Source organism: Saccostrea cucullata, unplaced genomic scaffold, assembly GCF_032062105.1.
Source record: "Saccostrea cucullata isolate Sc308-1 unplaced genomic scaffold, CSIRO_AGI_Scuc_v1 ctg9194, whole genome shotgun sequence".
Lineage (NCBI taxonomy): Eukaryota > Metazoa > Mollusca > Bivalvia > Ostreida > Ostreidae > Saccostrea > Saccostrea cuccullata.
In genome coordinates, this window is record NW_026925512.1 from 16,091 (window position 1) to 26,417 (window position 10,327).

General features: G+C 33.0%; 1 long non-coding RNA gene across 1 annotated transcript; it reads right to left on the minus strand.

Moving 5' to 3' along the window:
* Positions 1-3,271: 3,271 nt before the first annotated feature.
* Positions 3,272-3,717, minus strand: LOC134269052 (uncharacterized). Its single transcript, XR_009992488.1, has 2 exons — positions 3,582-3,717; positions 3,272-3,360 (listed from the first exon to the last, which is right to left on the minus strand). It is a non-coding gene; the product is annotated as an uncharacterized LOC134269052 (long non-coding RNA).
* Positions 3,718-10,327: the final 6,610 nt, after the last annotated feature.

A 10,327-nucleotide genomic window follows, 5' to 3' on the forward strand; every position in this document is an offset into this window, starting at 1 on the left:
ACTTTTATTGTAATTCATCTTTAAGTTTTTAAATATTAGTCTTAGTATAAAGATAATGATTTACATTTTATGAAATGCACTGGGACAAGTTTTTATAATCTTGTTTTTTGAAAGTGAGTATTAACTCTAAAATGTTCTTTTCTTTAAATAGATTTTTCTCTGATCGAATAAAAATTCCAATAACTCCTTTCCCCCTTCCACCACACACACAAAAAGCTAAAATGCCATATTGTTCACTGGAGAAATTATTATCAGAGTTATGCAAGAAAGATCTTTCCTTGCTAATATATTATATTATCGTGGGATAAAATTTTCGTGATTTGAGGGAAAACTCTTGGTTCGTGGGGATTTGATTTCGTGGATGAAGAATTGTTGAGTAGTTATGTATGTAACACTTTACATTTCGCGGTGGGCATGAACTCCGATGTCTCTACACACCTCGAAAACAACGAAAATTAAACCCCCACCAATTTTTTTTTTGATTTCACAGTAATTGTTTTCTTTAATACCTAAACATACCAACATGCACTGAGTATTACAAAGTTCTCCCTTGAATACATGTATATACATGTAAAAGTAGAAATGTCTACGTTCTATATCATTTGGCATAATTATTTAAAGATTTTTAGAATAAAAACAAACGTCATGTGATATTAAATGGGAAAGTTATATATCTACTTTATGAGTCTTTTATTCAGAAGGTTACAGAATAGATTGGTATAGAAAATAAAATAATGATCTACAGAATACACAAATCATTGGCACCATCTTATCATGAATATTCCAATGGTGTATTTTAATTTAAAAACCTACGCAAGGTTAACAAAATGCTAATAATTATTTATCAATTAAAACCTACCATATCTCTGCTTGGTTTTTTTCCGCTAGATGTTAGGGAAGTAAATACCTGCATTAAACTTCCTTGTTAGGTCCTTTGTATGAGATTTAAATATTTTTTATCTCAGGCCTTCCTATGGTTTATTTACACACAAAAATATTAGCAATAAAACACTTTCAGCAATATTCAGATGAAGGGTTTTAAATATTTGTGTATACACAGTGAAATATTATATGCAATGCCTCAAACAGTCAATAACTCTCTTTTTATGTAGTACAGAATTCAGGGGGGGGGGGGGGGTTGTGATGAAGCATTGCAAAACAAGACGTAAACAAAATGGTCGGTTTCCTATTATAAAAAAAAAGTCTAGTAGACTCAATCTTAACTTTAGTAAACTGTTGTAGTTTATTGTAACATTTGCAATTAGTGATGAAGTTTTGAGGACGGAGTTTAGTGTTCAAGTTGGGCTGCTCCAACACATTCATCAGGTACTGATCATCGATGTCGTTCAAAAAGTCCAGTTCAGAATTTTTTTAAAAGGTTTTTACTATTGCGACTGTTTTTAAGTACAAAGTAATCCTGGATGATTCTCAGGGACACAGATATTAAATGTGATGCGTTGTTGATATTCCTATTATCAAAAAGTTGGTCAATTTCCGCGACCCAGGTTTCTGCAAATTTCGCCATTTTTTTTCCTGCTGTGTAATTGGTGTAAACGATGGGCCTATTGTGACGTGACCTTGACATTTTTGGAGTCACAAAGGTTTAATTTCGTCACTTTCTATAAATCTTCCGATCAAATGAAATTAACATAAAAGGTGGGAAAATTTTTCTTTCTGTTATTCATCACAATCCTCTAGACTTCCATGCCCAGTTATTGATTTCTTTTCTAATTAGACAAAATTTGAAAAAAAATGATATTGGTTTTATCCGCTGACAGATGTGTAGGACCATAACAATGTCAGACTATTAATAAACTCCTACCAAACCGAAGTCGCACTATAACTTGCTGCAGAACTGTAGTGTTATGGTTTTATATATTTGTCTTTGACCTTAAAGTTACACATCCCATAATGCAAAAAAGGTGCAATTTACGGCGCAATATTTTTTGCGCTCTTTTTGGAGAATTTCCCCATTTTCCAATATCAGTCAATTTTCTATCTTTCACTCCCTAATTAAAGGCCAATATTTAACCAATCTTTATACTTTATCCATCTCCCAACCCTTTACATTTTTACACATTTTTCATGCACTGAAATATGGTTGAAAACACTGAGGCTCTGAGTAGCACATCAAAACACTCTTCTACTTTCGTTGAGACTTCCTATTTAGTTCCGATAGACATAACATGGCCAAGAATCGAATTTGTGTTCCTGACTAATACCAAAGGACATGCATACATACATGCACTAGTATTATTACGAATCATGTCTTTTACAACTTATTTTCCAATGGACTGTAGTTATTTCCGATTAAATTCAAAGTGTTTTGCTTAAAAACACATTATATATTGCGATTAAACGCAACCATTTGCGTTTAATTGCACTTGTTATTGTGATTCAACGCAATGTTTTGCGTGTTAATTCAATAATTCTTGTGTTTAAATGAAAATAAAAAACTCTAAACAGGACAGGCTTCCGTAGTTTGACCTATTGTTTGAAGAAAAATTAAATTATATGCATTCGGTTATAAAGTACATAAAAATATCCTCCTTACAATGTCAAGGATATAGTTCTAAAATCACAAAGCTTTGACATTGCGAGGATGTAAAAAGCAGAAGTGGAAATGCCAATAAAACCATAATGTAAACCTTGAAATTTTGACAACGTGTTAATTTTGACTATATTAATGATTTTTCTTCTCTCGTCGAAATTTCCACTCGTCAAACTTTATTTTATATGTACATGTATAGCGTCACAACAGACATTAATCGTTGTACAACTTGACCACTTTAATCGGCTTCTCCCTATTAAAACTATATAATTATACAAAAGTAACTGTTTAATGTTTTCTCGTGGGAACATGTAGTTATGAAAAAAATATCACCGTTTTAACTGAAAACCATTAAATCTAATCCAAACCATTGAATCGACTGAATGTCGTATACTTTTATTACACAACAACGGTAACAACAATCTAACTGCTGCGTAATTATCACTCTTTGCTGGCCAACTTTGTCCCATCAGGCATTTGATCAGTTTCGCATAATTAAAACAAAGTACAAATTATAAAAGAACAATTTATTCAATCTAAGTGTTACCACTGCAGAAGGTTTTTACAAGCAAAATTAAATTTTATTGATGACAGTGCATGTAAATGAGTTCAAGAAAAATTCGCGGTCTTTGTTTATTACATCGTGAATTTCAGGACCCATTTCATATGAAGCAGCATTCTCAACTCTATGTCAATGAAGCCAATTTTTCTAACAATTTCTTTTGTCCTGTAGTTTCTTGCGAACTTTCTCTGATTACCAGTTTTGAAATTCTTTTTTCAGGGGCTCTCAGGAATTGTCTTTCTTTAGCCTTGTGAAATCAAGATACATAACTCTTGATTAAATATTTCGTCAAAATTAACTCTTGTCAATATTTGTAAACAAAAAATCGTTAATTTTTCAACTCGTAAAAGTAATCATATATACAGTATCTTGATAAATTGAATAAAATAAATGAACGGCACAAAAATTTGACATTTTGTACATTAAGAATAAGATTTTTATCAAGCCATCAATCAAGCTAGCACTCACCACTTCCCAGACCTCTTCATATGTACACCCCTCTCGACATTCTTCCCTTAGGTCTCTCTTTTGTTGATGAGAAAGAGAAGTAAGGAATGCAGTTGCCGAGGAAGATGCCAGTTCATATCTCTTTATTGTAGGAGATTCTACATTAGAAAAAATATATTCATGTTATATGCATTAAACGGCGTTAAGCTATTACAATAGCAATGTTCTGAATGTAATGTAATCAGGTGTATATGAGTATTTTCAGAGAAGAAAATTAATATGAGCTCACCCTTTTATCTAAAACGAAACTGTCATGCAATTTTCTGAAACAGTTCTATAATTTACTACTTGCTTATTTTAGATCAGAAGTTGTGCTACATATTAGATATTGAAAAATAGCTTTAAACGTTTGTTGTTTTGTAGACTTTGTCAGAATATGAGGAAATTGATGCATTTTGTGACGTCGTAATGCATCGACTAGCTAGAAAATTACGTTATTTTTTATAGACATGCATTACGCGAGTTTCGAGATTGTAACTCTCCTATGATATAGGCGCAAAAAGTATCCAAATCAGCATGGAAGTGGGACATGTTTCTGTTATAAAAAAAGTGCGAAAATAGTTCATTTTATGTTATAGAAATGTATCAATATGAAGAATTGATTCATTTTATGATTTTATTAAGCTGAACAGTATGCATATTTACAAATCTGCCTTCAATTATGGTACTAGTATATGAAACACAAGAACCGTCTTAGTGTTAAACAAAATAAAAGATTTCCTTCCCTGTACAAACTTTATCTTTGGAAACGTTCGTGTGCTCATTGGAGCTATAGTAAAGTAAGGAATCAGTGTGTCATTTTGATTGCCGACGTTCAATTGTCATGCATGCAGATACATGTAGTAATATGTCAATGTAGGCATTTTCTTCAGATCTATATATCTTTCCTAGTCTGTAAATCTTACTTTGACCGATATTCTAATCTTTTGTTGCGATTTTTTCGTTTAAAAAAATATAACTTCCTTACATTAATTCGGTTATTTTCAAGTTAAATAGTATTTTATGACAACAATGAAGCACAGGCACTTGGTTTGGAAATTAATTTTTAATCCATAGTATAATTATAACACAACGTATCTTACTCCGAAATACACTTAGTACTACCTAGCTGCGCTTCAAAGAAACGCACTAATTTACACTTTCAGATGAAATGCACTGGCAAATCTTTATTACCATTGTCTTGGAGTGGTTGCCGGCCGGATTTTCAAATGCCTAGCCATGCATTGCAGGGTATTCGGCCGTTGTATATTACATCACTCATACATTGGTGAGCATTGTTCGAAAATCGGTGTACTACGGACCAATGTTTGGTTGTACATTAACAGATAATCGGCCGATGTCTGTTGTCCACCACTCAACTAACGATGACCATAGATTCAACGGGCACTTGACGATGCTCGGCCATACATCGGCCAATCCTTGAAAGGTGTGTTAATTATGGGATGTCGATAAGGAGCGATGTGGGTAATCAGTAGAGACATCGCTATTTTAAATTACAATTTATTTTAAATAAATGGGTGCGTTTCTTAGGAGGTGGTACTGAGTGTAATTCGGAGTTACATACCGTGTTATTATACTATTGGTAAAAATTGATTTCTGAAACAAGTGCCTGTGTCATGTAGATATAATAAACCAGTACATCAATGATGCAATGTGTCCAATAAACTGTAAACTTTTATTCGCGTGCGAGAAATTTTCGCGAAGTTCGCTAAGAGCGCAACAAGGGAGATAATCTCGAAATTTACGTATTACCAAAGGTCTAAATGATATTTAATACATGAAGTTTACTTTAGCCAATTCACTTTTTCATAAATACACAGGACCAAAAAAAGGAAAAAAGTGTACCTTGATCTTTACAAAAGATCATTCATAGTAAATTCCGCATAATTTTGTATAAGTTTTAAAAATGCGGAGTGTGAAAAGACATACCCCCAGGTAGTTACCAATGACTTTAAAATAAACCTTTTTTAAAGTCAAGATCCAGTGAATGACTTTAGATTTTTGTGCTTGATCCATTATGTCGTCATAATCAACTTCAACTTTCTTTTACCTAACTTTATCAGAATTATGTAGAGGATATCTTCATGACATTCAATTTGATATCATAAAAAGTAATCCCGAAACCTAGAATATTAAATCTAATATTGCTTGAATAAAGATGCTATGAACATACAAATTACCGTTTTCTGAGAGATTTTAGGCAATCTGGATACATTTCCTTTGTCGAATAAAAAAAATACTCCCATACAGTGGCTGGAACGTTATTGTTGACAACTTACACGAACGATCACGTTAAACGCACGATCCCGCACGATTAACGAACGATTAAACCTGATACACGAACGATTCCGCACGCAACGATCTTTCACGTTACACGATCGCTAACGATCTTTCACGCAAACGCACGCTCTTTCACGTTTCGACACGGAAAAGTTTCATTTTTTTTTAAGAATGAAAACTGACAAAACGATAATAATGCAAATTGTATATTTAATGTACGCAAACATTAAATCGATAAAATATTATTGATTCTGAGTTTAAATATTTTTTGAAAATTTATTTGCAGCTGTATATTGATTGAAAACTTGAAATATGTAAAGTATTTTTTTTTATTAATAGTTTATGAACGATAAATAATTCTGCCTAAAAATCTTTTTTTAAAAATTATTCTAATGTTCTTTAATGACTGTTGTACACGTACTTGTCGCTATATATAAAGCCACGGTGTTACAATAAACCTAATTTAAGAGACTTTTCAATATGTGCGATTCAAGTACACTATGGGGAAAAATGATCAATTTTTTAATTTCCCGAAATATGGTGGATATCTTAATTTTACGTTCTAAGACTTTTTTTTCCTTTCATCTTGTTCAATTCAAAAAAATTACAGGTAGCAATTAGATTTCATTAGTGCCCAATAATGGCACGCGTCTTTGTATACCACTTTGTCGGTGTCCAAAGACAGGTAGAAGGTAGTTTGTTTGGGATATGTTTGTTTAACAACTGTCAGTCTGGTGTGTACAGGGGGTTAATTTGGAGATCCTTGACCCTTTCGGTATACCCTCATTAAACAATGCCCCTCGCTAATTACTTGGAGAGCGACAGTTATTCCCAGTTCCTTGAAGAGAGAAGACAGAAAACACGCTGCCTGAAGAACATCGTAAGTATACGTTACTTAATTTGTAAATTCAAGGAATGCACTCGCAAGAAAGGAATCGATATTTAACTGATTTAACTCGTTTTATTGCTCGGGCATGGGATTCCTGAATTCTTAGCGAAGGTCATTCGTCTTATCCTAGTAAAATAGCAAAACTGCCGAACTGGTAAAATGATAGATAAAATGTTATTGACAACGAATAACTTGAAAATATTGGGCGTGCAAAAGGTATGGCCTGGTTGTATTATCACCTGAACTCTTGACATGTATTATTTTGTTGTTTACTTAGAGTGATTTGATTTTCTGATTACAAAAACCTCCGTCGTTCACGTCACCTTACTGTCACAAATTACATTGAACAGTGTGCTATGTTCTATCGATATTAGATTACTTATATTTTTTAGAATTACATGTAGGTCCTTAGCTCTTGGCAGCACCAAGAAAAATTACTATTATTGTGTATAGTCAAAACCTAATCATGCTAATGCAATGTAACTGTGCATGTAAAGAAGAAACCGTGTCTGCCTCTCTTGAACAGTGTGGAAATGAGTTGTAATAATCGATCAGATATTTTCATAATCAATTTAATTTTATCGTAATATTCTATTCTTTTTTGGTATTGTAATACAGATAATGCACATATAATTTTAATATTTTAATTTTTTTTTCTCAATTATAATTTTAGACATTAACTAAACCATAATAGGAATTGTTATTAAAAGGTCATTATTTAGCACTTATAATGAGCATGCAGTCATCTCCAATGTGCAATGGATCCTAGCCTTGGTCATTATTGATGTAAACAGTACTTTTCGAGTCATTATTTAAGTTTAAAGCATTCTTACAAGCCAATCAAATTCGAATGTTATCAGTAGACGTATAATAATAACAAAATTCATTTCATTGGTTGCTGTACTCCGACCGACCCATCATAATTCATTGCTCCTACACAATTATTTTTTTTCAGCACTTAAAGTTTGTCAAAATATTTATTAACAAAAAATACATGTAGAACATGTAGAGAGAGAAATTGCTTCATTTTAAAGCTAAGGTAAATAATTTCTCTCTGTAGGATGCTTTCAAGTGACAATTGTTATAGCAATAAATATTATCTACGTAGCTTTTCAATATGTAATGAAAACATCAATAAATTTCTGAGGGGTTTTGAGAAAGCAAGGGGACATTAAATCTCTTTCATCTGTCACATGTGTCAGTCTGTCCATCCATCACAAAAACTTTAACCTTATTTAAAGTTACTTGGACACAGATTTGAAGTTAATATTTTCTCTATAATATCACAAATTATATATTTTAATAGCACTTCACACAAAAATGAATTAAAAATCTTAATTCATTTAAAAGTTAAACTTTAATTTTTTTGGCAGGTTTGATTGACACATCCTTGCACTTTTACACATTTTTACTTTATTCTTAATACTTTGGAGAAGTGGCAATCTTGTTGTATATTAATGAGAAATAATTAAACTTATAATTATCCAGAAAAATAATTTTATTCAGAGTAGAAATGTTAGAAAGCAGAGCTCCTTCACAAGTATCGTCATTCCAGTGTGTACAGAGTTTTGCAACTCTGATCATCGATCACACTCATGTTATGCACACAAGTTTTTGTAAACATGTTATTGTTTGATGTCTACGATACACCAGGTGCGTTCAATCGCCAAAGTCTGTTCACCACAACTGCACAGACTGACAATATATTGTGTGTTTGTTTTGCTTTCAAGCATGCCTACACTAAATTTTCTGGATTATAGAATTAATTTTTTTTTTCATTAATACACATCAAGGTTGCCACTCTTCCTAAGGATTAAGAATAAAATTAAAATTTGTGGAAGTGCAAGGATGTGTCAATGTAACCCGCCAAAAAATCTGAAGTATGACCTTGAAGTTTGAACTATTTTAAAAAATAAAAACTTAAATTGGTCATAATTTTTTAATAAAAAGATAGAAGGTTTTCATATGACGGGACTTCGACCCTCAGCCAAGAAGGACAACTCTTTAATTTATAATTAAATTCAAAAAGTCTTTAAATGAAGTTTGAAAATTAAATCTTTTCATGCAACAATTTTCATTATATACTTAGTGCTTGGAATATTCAAAATAAAAGAGAACAGATTATGAGGTATATATAGCACAGCATGATGTCATATTATTATGCTTCCTGTCAGTTTGTCTCTATATAACCCATACCCTACTATTCTCGCATAGTGTTCTAAGTATTTATGTAGCGTAAGCATACTATGTTGAAATAGTGCACAGACTTATTTACTAAATAAATTCTGCAACGCTCACGCCGGGAATCGAACCCATGACCATGAGGTTGCCAGTCAATGCTTTGTCGATTACGCCACAGAAACGATCACTGATTGGTGGAATTTTATGAAATATTTAAAATTAATTTATACTATTGACACAAGAATGAGAAAATAGACAAATATTTTTTTGAAAACAGTTACCAGTATATTACTCTGAAACTTATGTGGAAGCATCATTGGTTAGTGTAGATATTAGATTGGTAAAATCATGACCCCCTAGGGTAGGAGTAGGACGGGGCCACAATAGGGAATCCAAGTTTTACCTAAAAATATATAGAACAAATCTTTAAAAATCTTCTTCTCAAGAACCACTGGGACAAGAAAGCTGAAACTTATATGGAAACATCCTTGGGTAGAGTAGATATTAAATTGTTAAAATCCTGACTCCCGGGGTAGGGCGGGGCCACAATAGGGGAATCCAAGTTTTACATAGAAATATATAGGACAAATCGTTTAAAATCTTCTTCTCAAGAACCTCGGGGCCAGGAAAGCTGAACCTTATATGAAAGCATTTTTGGGTAGTGTAGATTCTAAAATATTAAAATCATGTAAGGGGAGGGGGTAGGGGGGGGGGGGGCACGATAGGTATAGCAAGAGGGGAAATCTGCTAAAGAACTGCATCACCCAAGTTACTCGGGTGAGCGATGTGGCCCATGGGCCTCTTGTATCTTTTGTGTCATGATTATGTGATAAACTAGAATGAATTACCAGTAAAACTGATATTTCACAGGTGTTTTAAAGTACAGTACCGACCAGACCCAACCTGACACCAAAGCAGTCCCAGAAAGCAGTCCCTGGGACTGCTTTGGGACCGCTCTGGGACTGCTGTGGGACTGCTCTGGGACCGCTGTGGGACTGCTCTGGGACTGCTATGAAAAGCAGTCCCAGCAGTCCCAGCTGCCACTGGGACTGCTTTCTGGGACTGCTTTGTTCACTCATGTGTGAAAAAGGTTCTGAGTGACATGATAGCTCCGCCCCCTTGTGTATTCTGAATTTGCAGGCTCCCTGTTGTTTTGTTTACTTGCAGCAGAGAGGAGTTTAAAATGTTTAATTAGCAAGGATTTCTTACATTCTTTTAATAAGTAGAGATTATTATAGTTAATTCATATTTTCAGGGACTGTATATTTACACAAATTAATGTGTAGTTTAGAATAAATAAAAAAAAATAATAAAGTTGACAAATAAGGAATTTATGAGAAAATTTTTATCCCTAAAA